Raw genomic sequence first — 19,355 nt, 5'->3', positions numbered from 1 at the left:
TTGATAAACAGCAATTTTGAAATTTAATATGAATTTACCAATATTGAAAAATCCTACCTACTTCATGACATTTTCTTTTTTAAAAGTTTTGTTCTTCATACTTCGATCTTTAATCTGTTTGTTATTGATTTGTGTTCATGGTATGAAGTAGGGTTTCAATATCTGACTTTAATTTCTATCCATATGGGAAAATAATTGCTGCCACACCAAGTATGGGACAATTTATACTTCCCCTGTGAATCTTCAGGGTCACCTTTGTCATAGGTCAGGAGTCCAGAAAAGAGTCTGTTTCTAGCTCTCTATTCTGTTATCCATCTATCACAGTGCTAATACCACATTGCCACAGTAGCCATAGCTGTACAATAAGTCTAGATACTGGGAGGTTCATCCTACCTTATTCTGATTCTTCAGTGCTCTTGAATCTTTAGTTTGCCGTTTTTCTTTATCTACTTCCAATCTCCACTTGCCATCTTCTCAGTTTTCAAGAAAATATAAACATCATTACAGCCACAAAACCTTCACATGACAGACCACTCAGAATGATCGTATTCAACTCCCATATTCCTCTATGGTAGCATCTTTCAAGGTCCACGTTGCATCTCAGCCTTTTGTCCTGCGTGCCCCAGCCCACCTGCCCCATACTCACACTGCTATGTCGGCATTCCATAGCACTCGACACTGAGTGGGAAGCACATAATAGTCACTAGGTAGATTCCATATGTCAAAGCTCTTTGCTATCACACTGACAGTGATCTCTGCATTAACACTCCACCCAAGGCGCTAAAACAATTTCCCCTGCAGAGTTTGCCCAACTCTTCCACCAAGTCAGGGATGCACTGGCCTGGAGCCTACAGGAAGCCCAGAGTGGATGAGATGACTTCAGTCGGAAATTCTGACTCATGAGATGTTTATGGAAATAACTTTACAAGGTTTGAAGTGTGCACTGACAGTGTTTAGTTCCCTTACACATCTATGCGCACCTAAATAAAAATTTAGATTGCTCAAAATCCTCACACAAAGTTCATCTTGCTTGATGACTAGGGATTCAAACAACCAAGTGACAACCCCAGTTCTCCCACTGATCCTCTAATTCCTCTCCTTCTCTGGCCTTTGGTACAATAAAGATATTTTATACCAGATCAGCCCCAAGGTCACTTCTAGCTCAAACGCCCTATGGCTGTGATTATGATCATGGTCTTCGCTGTTCTTCCTAAAGCTTCAGTTCTACTAGCCAACCTTGACAACTCTGGACCTCAGTTGTTTCATCTGTAGCAAAGTACATTAAACTCAACAAATTTGTGTTCAGTTCCAAAATTCTGTGTTCTATGTGCTCCTGCTGGCTTTGCACGTTGGTGATGAGCCCATTGCTGACTCAGAAGAAAGGATTGGACTTACTATATGATCCATGCTAGATTGAGATAGTTTATATAATGAGGTTTCACCATGTTCTGCCCAGTTTCTCTACGCTCATTTTGCTTTCTTGTTTTTAAAAGTTGCTTCACGTTCCCTGACCATTTGGACAAAGATCATATTTGGAAGGACTGTTCACTGGGAAGTTTTGCTTGATCAAAAACCACATGATTCAGACTAGGGAGGATATCAAGTGGGAGAAAAGCCACATAGTGGGGAGTGGACCAGTAGGTTCGTCCAAGGCAGATATCTATTATCCTCTGCAGCCACATGAGAACTTTGCACTACAGCAAAAGTATTTGGCCTATTGACCATGTTGCGGGGATAGAAACTGATTCTATAGTTTAAAAAAATGTTGCTAACAATCCCTTTTTTCCCTGTTCTGTGTTTTGATTGGCTGGCCACATTCCAACCTCCTCCTGGGGATGGATGGAAATATATCAATAGGCCTCCTGGGCGGTAGACCAGCACATCCGTTCCAGAACACTGCAGAGGTCAAGCAGAGACAGGCAGCAGCAGGTGTCCGCGGGTTGCACTGGGCATTCCGAGTCTGACACATCGTGTAGTGAATTCAGTGAGAATAAGGAGACTGCACCAACATGACCTCTCTTGGTTACAGCACTTTCTTCTCCTGGGCATTTCCCCAAATGTTTCCCTTGAGTTATCCAAGGTGCTGTCATCTCTAGATTGTAAAAAATTAAAAGGCAAGAAGTGGAACATATAGGAAGATTAAGAGAACTAACTAGGCATAACTTAGCTAAATGAAAATGCCAGGGGACCTCAAAGCTGCCTCTAAGTATTTTATGTGCTGAGGTAATTTGGCAAAAATCAACATCTAAATCCATCAATGACAAGAAACGATGACTGCTTAAAGTAGTATAAGAAGTGCAAAGTAGTAAAAAGAAGCAATATTATCAACTGTTTATTAAGCATCTATTATGTGTCCCACCCTATGCTGGGCACCAAAATAAGATTTAAGACAAAAGCAAAATAGATTTCAGCACTCACCCTAAAGGACAACAGAACTAAAAAGACAGAACACGTGCCTGGAATGCAGTCCAGAGAGTAGACAATCTTCTAAAAGAGTTTAAAGCTGAGAGAGCGCCCTCGGACCTGTGGTGGTCAAATAGAGAAATGTGTAAGAAATGGACTTAGAATATTTTCTCCAAAGTGAGTAAATGTCACTAAAACCAACCTGGATCAAGCCCCAGAATCATGATAGGTGTCACCAAGACGCACTGAAAATTTGCTATTTCTGATTTCTCTGATTCTCAAGAACACCCCCATGGTTCAGATAGGATTGATTATAAAACAAACACACTCATAGCTCAAGGTCACGGGGAGAGCACGTTCATCACTGTGAGGGAAATTCCTCAGGAAGAGGCCGCAGTTTAGTCTCCTGACAGCAGGACTGGCACAGCTCTGCGTGCTTGATAATTAGGAGGCTCAGTTTAATTCTAAATGTCTGGGCCACAATCAATAGTGGGAGCATGAGGGGTGTGTGGCTGGACTGGTTTATGTGACGGGTCACACATTAGGTACCTAATTGATGTGGCTTCTTGGGATGTGGCAATGCCGCCGATGCACATCGCTTTCCTATTACCAGGCTTAATGGTTCATCTTTTGATTTCTGCCTCACGCCCAGCACAGTGTTATTTAAATAAGACCCTGTTAGGAGATTTATTTATCACAAGGAAAAGATTTATCCAGGAAAAAAAAAATTTACTGAGACACAGTGGTTCCCTTTTCAGAGGTGCCATAATAAAAAAGACAATAGCAATATTTTTACTGTTTGGGTCGATACAATTATAAGATGGGGAAAAGCAAGAAGCAAAAAATATAAATTTCACACTCAGTGACCTAGTAATTTGTCAGTCATTTTCTGCATTAAACCTAATGTATCCTCTGGGACTGGGGCAGACGATACCAGAGAAATAGCATCTTGGCCTGGCCACATTCTGGATTCCACACTGTCTCCTCCTCCTTTATTCTGCTTCCTTCCTCATCTTTTCCTTTACGTGCTTAATCGTCTTTGTCTTCTCGGTTCCTGTGGCATTCAGATGAGAATTTTCTGTAGCCTTTTATTCTGATACCAGTTGCTGGAAAAATCATCTCCTCTTTACCTACCAAACGGGATAAACTGATAAAACACAGGAACCTAAACTTTCTGTAAATAGTACAGTCCTGATTTTGTACAGTTCTTTGGAAAGATGAGAAGGTTTTGTATTTCTCTATTGGAAGAAAAGGCCTAATATGACATGGTAGAAGGATCTTGACATTGATCAATTTAACTTTGCCAGCCATGAGAGAAGAGGGAAATTCTGTCCTTCCTGAGTCTCCAACTCAAATAATCTTCTTTTTTCTTCTTCTTCTTCTTTTTTTTTTTTTGGCAATAGTCTTTTTCCACTCTGCATAAGCACTTTTCATTCAGCAATGAATGCCCACTGTGTTTCCATCCAAGGATTGGGTAGGCGAAGTACATAAAATGGGAGAAGGGAAATTGTTTCCTTCAGGAGCTTACGATCCATATGAGGAGATGAGACACATGTGAAACATAGAACTGCGAAGGAAACTGGGAATAGGTTAAGGCTACAGATGTGGGAAGAGAGAAGGTAGAACAATTGTATCCAGGTATCAGAAGAGCTGTAATGGGAAAGGAGGAGTCGATGTACTGTAAGGGCTCTGGAGAACACGAATGGGCTTATCAGGGAGAAAAATACTAGGTCAGCATAAGGAAATCTTCTGAATCCATTAAACAGAGTCATCTGGCAAAAAAAGGTGATATCTGTGAGGAACTCATGGATAGGACTGTGGGGTAGCTACTGCACTGGACAGGGCATGAGATCGGCCCGGTCAAGCCCCAAGTTCTCCAATGTGACAAATATATGCTTGGGGAGTCTGTGGAAGGTACACATTTTGGAGGGTTTTAGTCACTAGGAAAGGCTTCAAAAAAGAAAGGTAAAAACTAAGTTAAGCCCTGTGGAATAGCTGAACGGGTCACGAAGATGTACAGAAGATGCTTCTGGAGAAAGACCGACACTCATTCACCTGCACTACAACCCCCCACACACTAATTATTTCTTATAATGTTCTGTCTTCTATGTATTTTTTAAGCAGAGAAAAACTACTTCATGATATGTTCATCCATCCCCCAGAGAGAAGGAAGAGGTGCGAGAAGTAGACCAGATTTTAAAATTGATGCCTTTATTTATTTATTTATTTAGTCTTTTTATTCTTTCTATTTTTCTGTCTTCCGAAACAATTTATGGAAAGTCTAGGCACTGGGGCTAAGTGCTAGAGATACAGTGATGTGCGAATACAGATATGGTCCCTGCCTTTACAGAGTTTATAGTCTATCAGGGGAGAGAAACATTAGCCAAGTAATGTCTCAGATATATATTTACAAATGACAATTCAGGGAACACGTAAGAGAAAGCCCCAATCTAGGCTGCAGTGGAGACAGAAAAGGCTTCTCAGAGGGAGAGATAGATGAACTGAGATCCAAGGTCGAGGCATAATAACAAGGTGAAAGGGGGTGGCAGTGAAGAGTGTCAAGAGATGGGGGGAAAAATAAATGATACCAGGAAGAGGAAACAAGACAAACAAAAGCAGGAGGAAAGGCTATATGTGCAAAGCGCTGAAAAAAATTTCTGGGAAACACCAACTGGTACGCATCCACAACAGTAGAAAATAGTCAAACTGGATTGATGATTAGTGACCAGGAATACAAGGAGGGAATGGGAATAAACTGATAAAATGCAGGAACCTAAAATTTTTGTAAATGGTACAGTCCTGATTTTGTACATTTCTTTAGGAAAAGTGGGAAGATCGGCATTCATTTTATCGGTCAGTTGTGTTACAGAAAATATTTATGAGTGGGGTTTATGTGACCTGTTTCAGCACAATTCTCCTGCAGGTCCAAGCACACTTACAGATTAAAATTACCATCATCTCATGATTACCCATGCATGAATTATTTCTAGTGACCTGGGCCCATGAATGGTTTTTCGTTCTACCACATTATGAAGCCTCAATGGGACAGGAAAGAGAACTCACCTTAGTTATAGAGGAATCGTGGAGCTGGGTGCCAAAAAAATGGATGTATTTGAGAGTGTAAATGTGGTAGGCATGAACTAGGCTGTTGACTAGTAGTTTTCTTCCTGTCACCTTCCAAGACTAAATATAGGCCCCTACTCTTTGTATTCGTCTACCTATAGCTGCTTAGATGAGCTTTATTCTCAAATCTTAGAGATTTATGTTAAATGGACAGATTAATGAGTTGCTAATTGTTTTCTCCTTCCTGCGATTAAAAAGCTTTTTAACAAGATGAATGGAGACTCTTCCAAGAAAGGCATAATGAGTGGAGATGACGGGAATTATCTGTGCTCGATTGGTCTCTTTCCATTATGAGGAAGAGGCAATGCTCTTAGCTTTATCTCTAAAATATTGAAGGTGCTTGAGGTAAATTTTTGGAGGGGGTAAGGTTGAGGTAAGCAATAAAGTGAATGAATAATTGTTCTCTTTAACATCAATACAAAGTAAATATAAAGACAAATTACCTGTGCTATAACTAGTAGAAGTCGCTGATTCAAGCTTATCTAAGCTATTGATGTTCTCTGGCTCACCAGTCCAACTTATTAGCATTCTATTTACCTAATCAATAGGCTTCAAGAATCCCCAGTGAATTAATCAGCAAAGCTTCTAGATGTTGGGAGTAAGCTGATATCTGAGGAACCTTTAGCAAAGTCTGGCTTCTGGGTTATTGCTGGTAGCAAAGGTACCTGTGATTCATTCCTCCACTCACCACTTCAACCTATCTTGAGTAATGTCTACTGTGCAGCCAATGCTAGAGAGAAGCCATGTCAAAGATAGTGTTGATTTGACGTTCCCAATTCAGTGGATTAGGCAAACATGTGAGCATGTCCTTGGATCTCTGAGAGATGCCCTAACCCTATCTGGTGGAGTCAGAAAGATATTCCTAGAGCTGGTGGCATTTGGTTGGTTATCTTGTGTGGTCAGGTTATCAATGCCCTGGCAAAGCCACTGCTTCAGTAAGAGATGATTTTGATGGGAATAGTCAGATGAGGTAAAATTAGGAAAAACCTGATACTTTCATAATTTCATGCTGTGTGCTGCCCACCCAAGCCCTCCCTCCCTTTGTGGCCTGAGTCTGCTATTCCACGAAGTAGCTCAACCTCCAAAGTATTTCTGGTTTACCTACCTCAAAATCCCAAAAGAATTTCAGCTGTGTATACTGAGAACAATCATCTAAGAAAACTCACTTAAGGGTGGAAGTAACTGATTACTCCTATGGTATTTTTTAAAAGACGTATGATATCTTCAATGGATTGTATATTGACAGAACTGGAGATAGATAACATCGTGGAAGAAACACTGGGGGCTGACCTGCTGTTGAGACACGGAGACGGCTCCTTCACCTCCTGATTCTATGTCCTGAAGAAGAGAGATGCTCCTGCATTTCTATATTAACCTCTTCGAGTCCAAATGTCCTAGTCTGTAAAATGAGAATGATTATACCCCTCATTTCAGGGAGATAATGGACACAAAGCATAGGGCCTGGAACATGGTAGATGTTTAATGAAAGACAACTTTTATGATGCCGATAATGACTCTAATGACACAAATATAAGAGATCATATTTTTCTGGCTGCCAGCATAGATTGGATGGGGAGTAAAAAGACCCCTGAGCCATGATCACACAGTCAGGGCCTCCGTTAAGGCAATGCCTGGATACCAAAGCTCTAAGCATTATTGTCTGAATGCTTCCACTCCATCTCAGGGCACTGGGTGGGCTGACCAATGAGCTGGCCAGATTGGGCTACTGGGAAACAGTCAGACAGGATGATCACCCAAGGAAGCAAAAATCAAGAAGACCTCAAGGAGTAAAGCTCCACCAGGTGCTAGGGAGAAGAACTGACTGCAGGAGCCAGAGCAGACCAGAAGCAGGAGATTGAGCTGTAGCTGAGATAGAGTTGGGCAGTGGTCTGGGACTGCTGTGAATGCCTGAGGGTTTCTGTGATGGCTCTCATGGGGACGTAGTCAGGGCTTTGTGGACATGTCAGGTTTCAGACGATATTATATTGTACCAAACCACAGCTGTGCTCAGTGTATTGTGAGATTTGGTGCTCAAAATCCCAGAAGAATTGATTCTATGGATCCCTATGTGTGTCCCTTGATTTTTCCAACTCTCAGTTTATAAATCTATATGATAGGAATGATGCTAGAGGGTCTTAGAGCTTTTGCTGGCACTAAACGAGATAATGGTATGGAACAGCTTTGTTTTCTATCACAGGAAACTATTAATATGACTGTGATTATTTTCAGTAATCATCACTGCATTGGAGTGCTGGTTAAATAGCAAAGCCCATTCAGAAGACTTTTATCCTACTTGCAGAATTTCTCTAGAGTGATAGTATCCCGCTTATAGATGTCTTAGAAGAAACTGGTCACATCAGCATTGACAGTGACAAACTGGACTGATGAGATATGGGTCAGAATCAGAAATAATGTGGAAAGTGATTGAATCTGACACCAGAAAACTGGCTCTCCTTAAGGTCCTAGCTGGAGGAAATAAAATGTAGGTTGAAAGTCTGTGTACAAAGAGATCGAGATATGGATTAAGAGTGGTATAATAACTAGTGGTCTTGACCAGTGGTCCTCAAACCTGGCTGGCTATTACTAGAATTAGCCCAGGAGCTTTATCAAAAACACAGACCCACTGAATCGGAACCTCTGGGTGCTGTTTGGGCAGATGTTTTTAAAATTTCATAAGTGATTAGGTTGATCAGCGAGGTTTGGAGAGCAGAGGTCTGTGCCAGGTGCAAGATGCCATCAGCCCTGCAGGATCAAGCGCCTGGGAGCCCAGGGCCTGACAGTTAGCTGGGTCATGACGGGGACACCAAAACCCGGAATGTAGCAAAGAGAATGATGTGGCAGTCTTCACTGGCCTATGGATATTATTTATTTGCTTAAATCTAGAAATGTAGAGGCTATAGGATGTTGGAGAGGCTGGATCTATGTAAAAAAACTAGTTAGGGGACCTGGAGGAATGGCTGAGGATCAAAGCTAAGATAAGGAGTTTTCTCTTCTTAAATTCTCAGACCTTCTCTCCCGAGGCAGTGGGCTTGAGATATAATTTTCTTCCCATTGCTGTCAGGACAGAGTACGAAAACAGAGCTTAATGGGGGAAATCTGGTGGAATTACAAGAAAAGGGCAGAAAATAAAGAGTATGTGATGTGGTTTTCCTCTCCTTCACTCCATCCTTCCCCCACAGCCATAATCAGAAGAGCAAGGTGCCCTGAGAGTGGTGCTCACTTTCTCAGGACTGTAAGGCAGAGACTGACTTGGCGGGCTGATGGGTCCCTGGAGAAGAAGCTATTTTCACAGCTTGGTGAAAGACTTGGACCCTGCCCTATCTCGGGAGACTTCTAGAAAGCCCCCAGCTCTCAGACAGGAAGGTTTGGGTAACCACGATACACACACAAAAGAGGCTCTTTGAAGACCTGGCAAAGTTTGTGAATCAGCACAGATGAGCAGGCAAGGGACATGTAATTCCACAATCAAGGTAATTGCTTGTGCATATCTTCAGTTTAAGAAAAAATTAAAAAAAAAACCAAAAAACAAAAAAAAACAAAACTCTGTGAAGCAGAGAGAGAGATCGATTTAATTTTCTATCCTTTATCCTAATGAACTGCCAAATGGGGATTCCACATTAAATTCTCCAAAAATTTGCCAGAGGGAATGAGTTGCAATGAATAGGTTGCTTCAGAAATGAAAGAAACACTACTAGAAATGAGCTTTGTCTCTCTGGCTAAGGCCTCACTGCTCCTACAGGCCCCTCCTGTGGGGCTACTGCTTCTGGAAGCAGTGCCTGCTTGGATCCAGATGAAGCTCTGTGAAGTGGGACTATTGGTAAGGATCCTCAGAGCCCCAGTGGCCCAGCAGTGGAACACAGTAAAGCTCTGTGTCATAAATCATGACTTGATTCAAGTAACCTTTCTTTTCCCATAATTAAATGTATAATGTGTAATCAAGATGACACAACACAGAGAAGGGAGTGTGAATTTTGAATACTGGATCCAAACCTGATTTCTAACAGTTCTAGTTATATGGCCTTGGGCAAGTCAATAAACATCTGAAAAATGGACACAGGGATACTTATACCTGCCACTTATAGTTTTAGAAAGACTCAGATGAGATAATGTGTATGATGTCACTTTCTATAGTGTCTTAAATCTAATAGGAATCAACAATGTCTTAAAAATAATGCTGATTCACAGATCTGTCTGTGATTCCTCCCAGTTTTTCATCCAATTGTTTGTATTTCTCTCAAGTCCCCTGTTTCTTTTTGCACATGCATGGTCACAGTTAGATCTGTGGAAAAGTGATGTCTGAGCTGAAAGAGAAGCATTTGGATAGATGAACAGACCAAGATTCTAGGCTTGAGCTACAGGAAGGCCTTTTTGTAGGCTGATTTGAGCTGAAATGGAAGAATGAGCAAAGGTGCAAGATATGCTGGAAAGATAGGTCACAGTCCACTTGTGAATCAGAGATAGAAAGCAGCAGACCCCAGCTTGTAGGTTGCTTCCAAAGTGGCTCCCCAGGGCAATGGCCTGGCTCCTATTCAGCAGCCACCCCCGGCCCTGCCCCCTTCCCGCCCCCTGCCACCCTTTCCCTGCCCCACTGCATCAACTAGTTAATTTCTAATCCTTTGATGCAGGTACCTGCGGGGCAGGAGGCCCCAGGGCTTGGACCTCCCTTCTCTAGGAGAAGATAAATAGCAGGCCTCCTTGGACAGGCTGGGGCTACATACCTTCGAGCCCTAGGCTCTCCAGGGTGCACCTCTGTGATCAGGTGCTTATCTCCAGGTGTTCGCCTGAAGGGAGGTCATGAAAAATCAACACCAATCAGGGTAGTTTCCTTGGAAGCTGAAATTATCTTGCAGGCATCTCAGAGCAGGTGCAGGGCTATTTTGGGCCAGCAATCACTGTGTGCAGAGGAGGGAGCATTGCCTCTCCTTGCAAGAAGGCAGTAGCCTAGAGAGAGCCAATTATGGCGAGCTGCTTCCAGCTCCTTATGTCTGCGTCGCTGAGTGCAGCAGAGTGTCCTGGCGTGGATTTCTGCTGCCTGATCATTGCCGAGGACTTCTTTCCAACTGATGAAATGGTAGGAGGTCTGCTTTCCGGTCTGAAAAAGGGCTTCCCTCACCTCCAGGATAAAGTTTATACCTCTTAGCTTGGAATTCAAGGGCCCTTGTCTTCAAACTCCCATGCAGTCTCTACTCAAAATCTCTGCCCAGATTCCTCTCATGTTTTTTGGCAACCCAGACCCTCCACTCCCATCAGAGCATGCCTGTATTTTAACCCAGATGTGCTGAATCTGCCTCTGGACTTCTACCCAAGCTACCCTTCACCTCCTCTCTTCCCAGGGAACACTCTTCTATTTGATTTTCCATTTCTTCAGATTCCCCTTCTCCATCAAAGTGTACTTCCTTCCCCGATGGCCACCCCAGCCCAACTCAGATCTGCCCCTTTCCTGTCCTGCCATTGTTGGAAAAATGGTGCATCTAAGTACGTTCTTGGCAATGATGGCTTCCTGGGTGTATTATACACCCCCTGAAAAACAAAAAGTGACTCAAGGATCTTCTACTTCTTTGTGCCCCCTCATAGTATCTAGGACTAAAGTCTAGGCACTGGATAATCTTTTTCCAAATATTTATTTTTTAAATTTTTTTAGTTTTTAAAAATTTCATTATCGTTTCTTCCCGGATATATTTTAATTTTTCTATTTTCTATTAATTTTTTAATTTTAATTTTTAAATTAGAGTTCGATATTATTTTATATTAGTTTCAGATGTGCAGTATAGTGATTAGATATTGATATAATTTACAAAGTGATCCCCCTAATTAGTCTACTACCCACCTGGCACTATACATAGTTATTACAATATTGTTGACTATATTCCCTATGCTGTACTTTACATCCCTGTGACTATTTTATAACTACCAATTCGTACTTCTTAATCCCTTTACCTTTTTCACCCAGCTCCCCCAGTCCCCCTCCCATTTGGTAATCACCAGTTTGTCCTCTGAATCTATGAGTCTGTTTTTATTTTGTTTGTTTATTTACTTTGTTCTATAGATTCCATATATAAGTGAAATCATATGATATTTGTCTTTCTCTGATTTATTTCACTCAGCATAGTAACCTCATGTTGTTACAAATGGTAAGATTTTATTTTTTATGGTTGAGTAATATTCCATTGCATGTATGTACCACAACTTCTTTATCTAGTCGTCTTATTGATGGGCACTTAGGTTGCTTCCATATCTTGGCTATTGTAAATAGTGCTGCAGTGAACATAAGGATGCATATATCATTTTGAATTGGAGTTTTGGTTTTCTTTGGGTAAATACCTAGAAGTGGAATTCTGGGTCATAAGGTAATTCTATTTTTAATTTTTTGAGGAAACCCCAAACCATTTTCTATAGCAGCTATACCAATTTGCAATCCCACTAACAGTACGCAAGGGCTCCCTTTTCTCCATGTCCTTGTCAACACTTGTTGTTTTGATATATTAATGATACTCATTCTGAAATGTATGAGTTGATATCACATTGTGGTTTTAATTTGCTTTTCTCTGATGATAAGCAGTTGAGCATCTTTTCATGTATGTATTGGCCATCTGTATGTCCTCTTTGGAGAAATGCCTATTCAAGTCCTAAACCTTGTGCAGAGCCTAGCTCATCTCCTCTAGCCACTCAAATCATTGATGCTCGTTACATTTATAGGTAACATCTCAGAGTTTAGGAATTCACTGTTTTCTAAAAGCTTTGGCAAGTTGTCGTGTTTCTCTAGTCTATTTCTCAAGACAGGGGCCATGTCTTATTTGTACACCCTCACACCTCCACACACCCCCACATCCCCACTAACACAGAAAGTAGGTGTTTGGCTGGTGATCTGGTTTGTAAGGAAGGGAAACACTTGCATTGTAAATTGATTTATGAAAATGCACCATTCCTGTCTTATAGAAGCCCAAAATCTAAAAATATGCCACAGAAAGAAAGGGCACACAGACAATTGAAAATACAAGAATTAGAAGCAGACAGTATCTAAAAATATCAGGGTTCCGAAGAGAAAAGGAGGTTTCATAGTGTTACATGTTGAAAGCTTGTCCAAAGCAGATCTCTCTCTCTCTCCCCACACCACCCTCGTTTCCTCCTTTTCTCTATCTCCCTGCGACCCCTAATTTCTTCTTTTCTCCATCCACTTTCTCTCCTCAATATTTACACATTAAAAAAGTTTAAACAGAGTCCAGTGGACACCAATTTCAACATGTCCATCTTCCTCTAAACTGGGTAGCACATAGTGTCGCTCCAGTCAGATCATGAGATAAAAGTCTTCTCTCCTTCCGCGATAGCGTTTTGTGTCCTTCTGATGTAGCACTGATGAAGTTGTCCAGGACTGTAGTCATCATGTGTGTGGTTTCCGTCCCTTACTAGAGTGAAAAGCCCTTAATAGAAGGGACTGAGCCTCATTCACCACAGGAGCCACAGGCCACAGTGCGATGTTTTTGGTATAAGCTAAAGGAATAAGCGAGCTGTTATTTGAAAACATGAGTCTCCCCAGGGCTCAACAGCCTGTGGACACACTGATATAATAACCACATTTTGGTCCCACACCAGACAGTCTGTTACACATTGACTCGATCTGAATCAGGATGAAGGAAAGGGACACCTCTACAATTTTATCAAGTGGAATATCAGACAGACTCTAATTTAAAAACCAGATGGGATAGGTTAAAATATCTGGGTTTGGTAGAAGCCGCTTTGCTGTATGAAGAAGCTGTAAAGCAACAAGGGGGTCATGGGGCTCTGCGCCTGTACCCAAGAGGCCATCTCGGGAGTAAGAACCAGAGCAAACCAGGCATGACTCCGGCAGCCCCGTCCTCCTGAATCAGGGCTGCTCTGTCTCTCCCAGTTTTATAGTCTGGGGTTCTATGTAGGATTTTGTTTGACAAAGTCTTTCAATAATTAGAAAAAAGAAAACCTAGGTTACAACAAAGTTTCCTAAACACTGCTCTATGGGACAAAATGACACTGTTCATGTCCACCTTCTTCCCAGTAGCACCCCTAGTCGGCTGTCCCCAGAACTGCTTTAGATCGCTGACCACTGGGCAGTAGATTTTGAGCTGAGAGACATGGCTCCGAGCTGCCCTCCGCCGACCAGTGGAGCCGTGGAGAGTTACCCTTGCTCCCACTCTCCCACAAGCTTTAGAACCCGCCTGTGGCCCACCCCCCTTCCAGACCCTCTCTTCCGTGCCCTTCATTATCAGGAGTGAATATCTGACTGTGCCAGTGAGCAGCGTTCTTAGAGAGCATCCAGACCAACTCTCTGGTCATAGGGATAAAGAAATCCATATGAATTACAGACAGACAAAGTGTCACACCCAGAGTCACGTTAGACGGTAGCTTTAGAGACTCATTCTCCTTAGGGTCTTTGCATATTTGACAACTTTAAAATATCACACTAAAAATATAAAATAAAATAAAAACAGGGAAATCAGATAATTTCAGGCATCAGCCACCTCCAGGTAGGGCTGTATTCTGTCCAAACCAGGGAGAGCATGGTTCTCCTTAAATCAGACTAAGCTCATGCATCGTCACCTACTCTGCCTGCCTGCAAAGCCAGCACTGCAGAAACTTTTTTTCCCAAACAACTTTTAGTAATTTCAGCCAGATGAGAGTGGCCTGGAACTCCAAGACAATATTGAACTCCCATCTTCCTCAGTTTACCTGCTTTGAGCAGGTGCTAGACAGGCTGTGCCGGGGCTGCTCCCCCAAGCTAGAGACAGAGCTGCTCTGGGGACCGGAGCTCTCTGTGTGGCGCCAGCCTGACAGCATTCATGTGAACGGAATCCGCCCAGGCTGGCACTTGTCTGTCTGCTTACACCCATTCCTGCCTCCTGGTCCCTGCCCCCTCTCCCCTGAGACCTCCCCCCCAATCAAGAGGGTTGTATTTCCCAACCCTATGTCACAGCTATATTGTTTTATACGCCACCCCCAAATACCTTGAATAGTCCCTTTTTATTGCTTCCATTTTCTGAAAACTCCAGCTGCTCCTCTGAAACCATCCAAATCTAATTAACCGCATAAGCTGGAGTTAGGGAGAGTGGCTCACTTTCGGGTCCTTAGCATACCCATTCAGGCCGTCTTTCAATATGGGCACAAAACCAGGAATTTCTAATAATTGTATCTATGGGCCTGGAAGGAAAAAAAGAGAAGAAAAGAAAAAGAAAGAAAGAAAGCTGCTAATAAGTAGGTCTGTGAAAGGAGGGAGATCAGCACCTCGCATGAACTTGGCAGCCTGGCCCCGAGAAACTTGGAGACAATGCCACTGGGGGATCTAAAAAGCTTAGCCTTCTGACTGAAGTCTTGTGAGAACGTACCCAGGCTGTGAATAGAGATCGGAGTCTCAGCTCTAAATTGTCCCAGCTCAGACTCATTGAAATGTCTTCTCACAGAATTAGAAAAGAAGAGGGCCAGAAAAGTTTGCGGAATATCAATGAGGCCGTGCTTAGAAGTGGAAGATGGAGAGACTCTGAGGTTTATTCCTGAATGCTGTGGATTAAGACAAAAGGAGCACATTGGGCTTTGTCAGGTGGCCCCGATAGGAGGGGGCTGTGCCACTTGGGGGGCTGTCAGGGATGGAAGCTACCTGACATGAGCTGCTTGCTGGGGTGTCATGTTGGGGACGGGGGCCTTGGGAAGTCACCTACTTAGTCTTCACTGCTTCTTTATCAGGTGAGAAGAGAGACTCGGAAGGGGAAGGGGCTTCAGCATGCCCTCCTCTGCCCCAGCTCCCTGCCTCCCTCTTTGCTGCCCTCCATGAAGGCTTTCCTCACCACTGCAGCCCCCTCACTTTGCCAAAATAGGCCATGTATAAATAATTACCTGGATCCATTCTTCCAGACCCATTTCAAACACTAGTACTTCCTTAAAGACTTCCCCAGTCCTCACCTTCGTCCCCACTCCCCACTGCCCACAAACCCCTTTATCTTCCCTGTGCTACTGTAGCTCTTTGAGCCACCCCTGTGACTGGTCAGCTCCGGCCTCCTAGTGTACATTTTGGACATTTTATTTCCTGCTTTAGATGACTGATTCCAGGGATCTGGCACCACATCCTGTACTTGTATTTGTATCTGTACTTCTAATTGTATTCCCTACAACTCTTTATGCTTAGGAGGTAATTAATACTATTTGAATCGACACATGGCCAACCCAAGCTGAGCCTGGAATTCAGGTCTCCTAACTCTTAACTCAAAATTTTACTACCCTGTGCTTAAAGGCTCTTCCCACGGCTGGTCGGTTTACTTATTTTGAACATCGTGGGGGTAAATGTGAAAGAGGAACAAGAGAGTTGCCCTTCCGTAGCAGTGGTCCATTGAAGGTAGACAAATGGTGATAAGAATTAGTTTATACACGAACATACCTACACATGTATGTCTATCCATGTCATATATCCATACATATATGGAATGAGAGTGCGTGTGTTTATAACAGAGCAATTGTAACAGAGCAATTATAACGAGAGAAAATGGTTTTCTTCTGGAAAGAAGCTGACGGTCTCTCACTGTAAAGAACTGCACAGGGATATACCTTTTGACCCAGCAATTGCACTTCTGGGTATTTATCCAAAGAAAATCAAAACAATAATTCATAAAGATCTATGCACCCCAGTATTCATGGCAGCACAATTTACAATAGCCGAGATATGGAAACAACCTAAATGCCCATCAACAGGCAATTGGATAAAGAAGTATGGTTCATATATACAATGGAATATTACTCCGCCATTAAAATAATGAAATCCTACCATTTGCAATGATATGGATGGACCTAGAGGTTATCCTGCTGAGTGAAATAAGTCAGACAGAGAAAGAAATACCATATGATTTCACTTATATGCAGAATCGAAGGAACAAAAAGAACAAACTATTCAAAAACTGACTCGTAAATATAGAGGACAATTTGGTGACAGACAGAGGGGATGGGGATTGGGGAGAGGGGAGAACGGGGTGAAGGGTTAAAAAAGCACAAATTAGTAGTTGATAGAATGTCACGGGAATGGGGTGCACGGCATAGGGAATGCACTCAGCATTGATATATTGGCTGGGTAGAAAACCAGAGGAGAGAAGGACCAATTAGGAGGATCGTTTTATAAACTATATAAATATTTAAGCAATGTACTGTATACTTAAAACTAATAAAAAAATACAAAAAAAAAAAGGAAAAAGAACTGCAGGTTTTTACAAGCAGCATGGATTAGGCAACACACAATTTTAGAATAGCACTTGGCATCGAGCAAGTATGAAATGTTTTGTTCATTTTTATTACCAATGTGGTCTCAAGTCGTTTTTCTAGGAGTGAGAATGGGTTGTCTCTTATGAATAGGAATTCACTCATGAGGTCTCACTAGTGAGCTTCTATTGAAAAGAACTAAAGCGCATTCTCTAGTCACATCTTTGCTCTTGGTGACAGTGATCTGAGGCCTAGTTGTAGCCCCACATGTGAAGAGTAACAGAACTGGAACAAAGTGAATCACAAGCTGTTCCGGGCCATAGAATCCTCTTCAAATGAAATCATAGACAGGTAAATAAGTCAAGAAGACCCTTTTTGTTTGACTGAGGAGTGCAGAGGTCCTCTCTCCTTCCTCTCCCCTCCTCTCTCCCCTCTCCCTACCCCTCAAAGCCCTGCAGCCTCACTGGCGTTCATGGACTTCCTAAGGCCCTAGGTATCATGCTGAAACCTCTGCTTTCCTCCAGTGCCCCAGCTTTACAGAATAAGAGCTGGAAATTCTGGGTCCCAATTCTGGCCTTTTCTAGCTGTGTGACCTTGTGAGATTGTTCCCCCAGAATAATCTTAGTTATTGTGCCTAGATAATGGTCATTAGAGGTATTTCTTACTTTTGTACAAAACAGCATGCATTCTTGCTCTCGTGGAGCTTGAAGAACCCCAAACACAAAGTGGAACACATAACCGCTTGGTCTTAGTAGCCTTCTCTGCTGCTCTTATTATTTCAAGAAGAAGCAGGATTAGAGAGACTTTTCGTATTGTGCCCAGTGTCACAAAGCTTTCATTCAGGTCACTGATAGCTCTTACCTAAGTCTCATTTGGATGACACTCTTGGTGAAGAGGAACATCTGTCCTATAGAAGTTATGAGCACAGACTCCAGAGCCAGAGGACAGGTTCGAATCACAGCTCTACCACCTAGCTTATAGTAAGCACTATATGTATTAGCTTTTCTTTTTTTTTGCTATTACTATTACCGTTGTTGTGACTTTTGATCGTTTTTCCAGGACTGTGAATGGGCTCTCTCTTGTATACTCGGCACACATAAATTGTCCAGTTAGGGCTGCAACTGGGCCTAGATTATCCCATAAGCAGACAAAGCTATACACCCAAGCAAAGCAAAGCATCTAATATATATATATATATATATATATATATACATACACATATATATACACACACACGTCTAATATATATACACGCATTATATATATTATATATATTATATATAATATATATAATATATATAATATATATAATATATATATTATATATACAACTTAAGTAAGCTTAGTTTCGTATTCAGAAAATTCCACCGGGGGTAGAGTGAGCATAGCTATGTTTTGGTGTTTCCTTTCTAAAGAACTTCCCGTGAAGCAGAGTGTGCCTGGAGGAGAGAACAGAGCGCTCCCTTCACTAGTCACAGCGGTCACCACTTGCACACCATGTTTTCTGGGCTTCGTCCTCCTCTTCCCCCAGGGGCCTCCTTCCTAGTCTTTCCTGTTACTCTTCACATGTGGGGCTACAACTAGGCTTCAGATATCCTCTTCAGTCTCCAGTCTCCTACCCAGCGTGTAGAAAAGGTTTGCGATGAGGCCAGACTCTGAGCTCTGTCCAGCCAGGTGCTACCACGTGGACAAGCCACTTTTGACGATCACAGAGACAAAGGTACTAGTATAATTCATGCCAAGGACCCCTCTGTCACCACCCCATCTACACCAAAGACAGTCTGAAATATGCAAGGTAGATCTCTGCAAAGTATGAACTAGAGAGTGCTCTATCACCGTCTACCTCCTCATCAGGATCCTCCTTATTTCTCTAGTGCTTTCCCCTCTCCCACCACCCAGAAGCTGACCTCTAGCTGTCCTCTGGCCACCCAAGGTAACTAGCTGCAGCCTATTGCTTAGAACATACCTCCGCCCACCAGGACCTGAGATTGAATCTCTGTCTGTACTTCCCCACATCCACATGTACCTGGTGTTTGTCTCTCATTATTGAGAGAAAGGGCTCAGCCGGAATCTGGTCGAGTACTTATTGATACAAAAGCATTTGTGGCTACTGATAGATTCTATCAGCTTCATCCGAGTGGTCTGTGCACTTCAGAATGGAACACAGTTTATATGTAAAGATAGACTGTCGGGCCAAGTACCCGGCCAGTGGGAGAGCAGTTTAAGGACAAAGGCTGGGACTTGCTGATATCCTTTCAAATTACACAGCATGCTGAGGCCCCGCATGAGAAGCAGAATAAAATCTGTCAGAATCACAGTTCCATTTGGCTGAGGGGCAGGGAACCAGTTATCCAGCAGCATGTAGACAAAGAAAGGTATTTCCTTGACTGGAAACTTTCACTTGTTTTATATTTTGGATTTGTAGCTTTGGGATTTCCAATTTGGGATGAGAAAAATATTGCAACTATGAGGGACCTGGAAGATGTTGTAATCTACCCTCTTCATTTTGCAAATGAGAAAACGACACCTAGGAAGGGAAAATGACTTGACCAAGGTCCTACAGTGAAATGGTTGCCCGTGTGTTTGGGGAAAATTACCAAGATTTCACAAATGTGAAATGGAAC

The sequence above is a fragment of the Pteropus medius genome, unplaced genomic scaffold (assembly GCF_902729225.1).
Source record: "Pteropus medius unplaced genomic scaffold, Ma_sr-lr_union100, whole genome shotgun sequence".
Taxonomy (NCBI): domain Eukaryota; kingdom Metazoa; phylum Chordata; class Mammalia; order Chiroptera; family Pteropodidae; genus Pteropus; species Pteropus medius.
Note: the sequence above shows the minus strand (reverse complement) of the source record.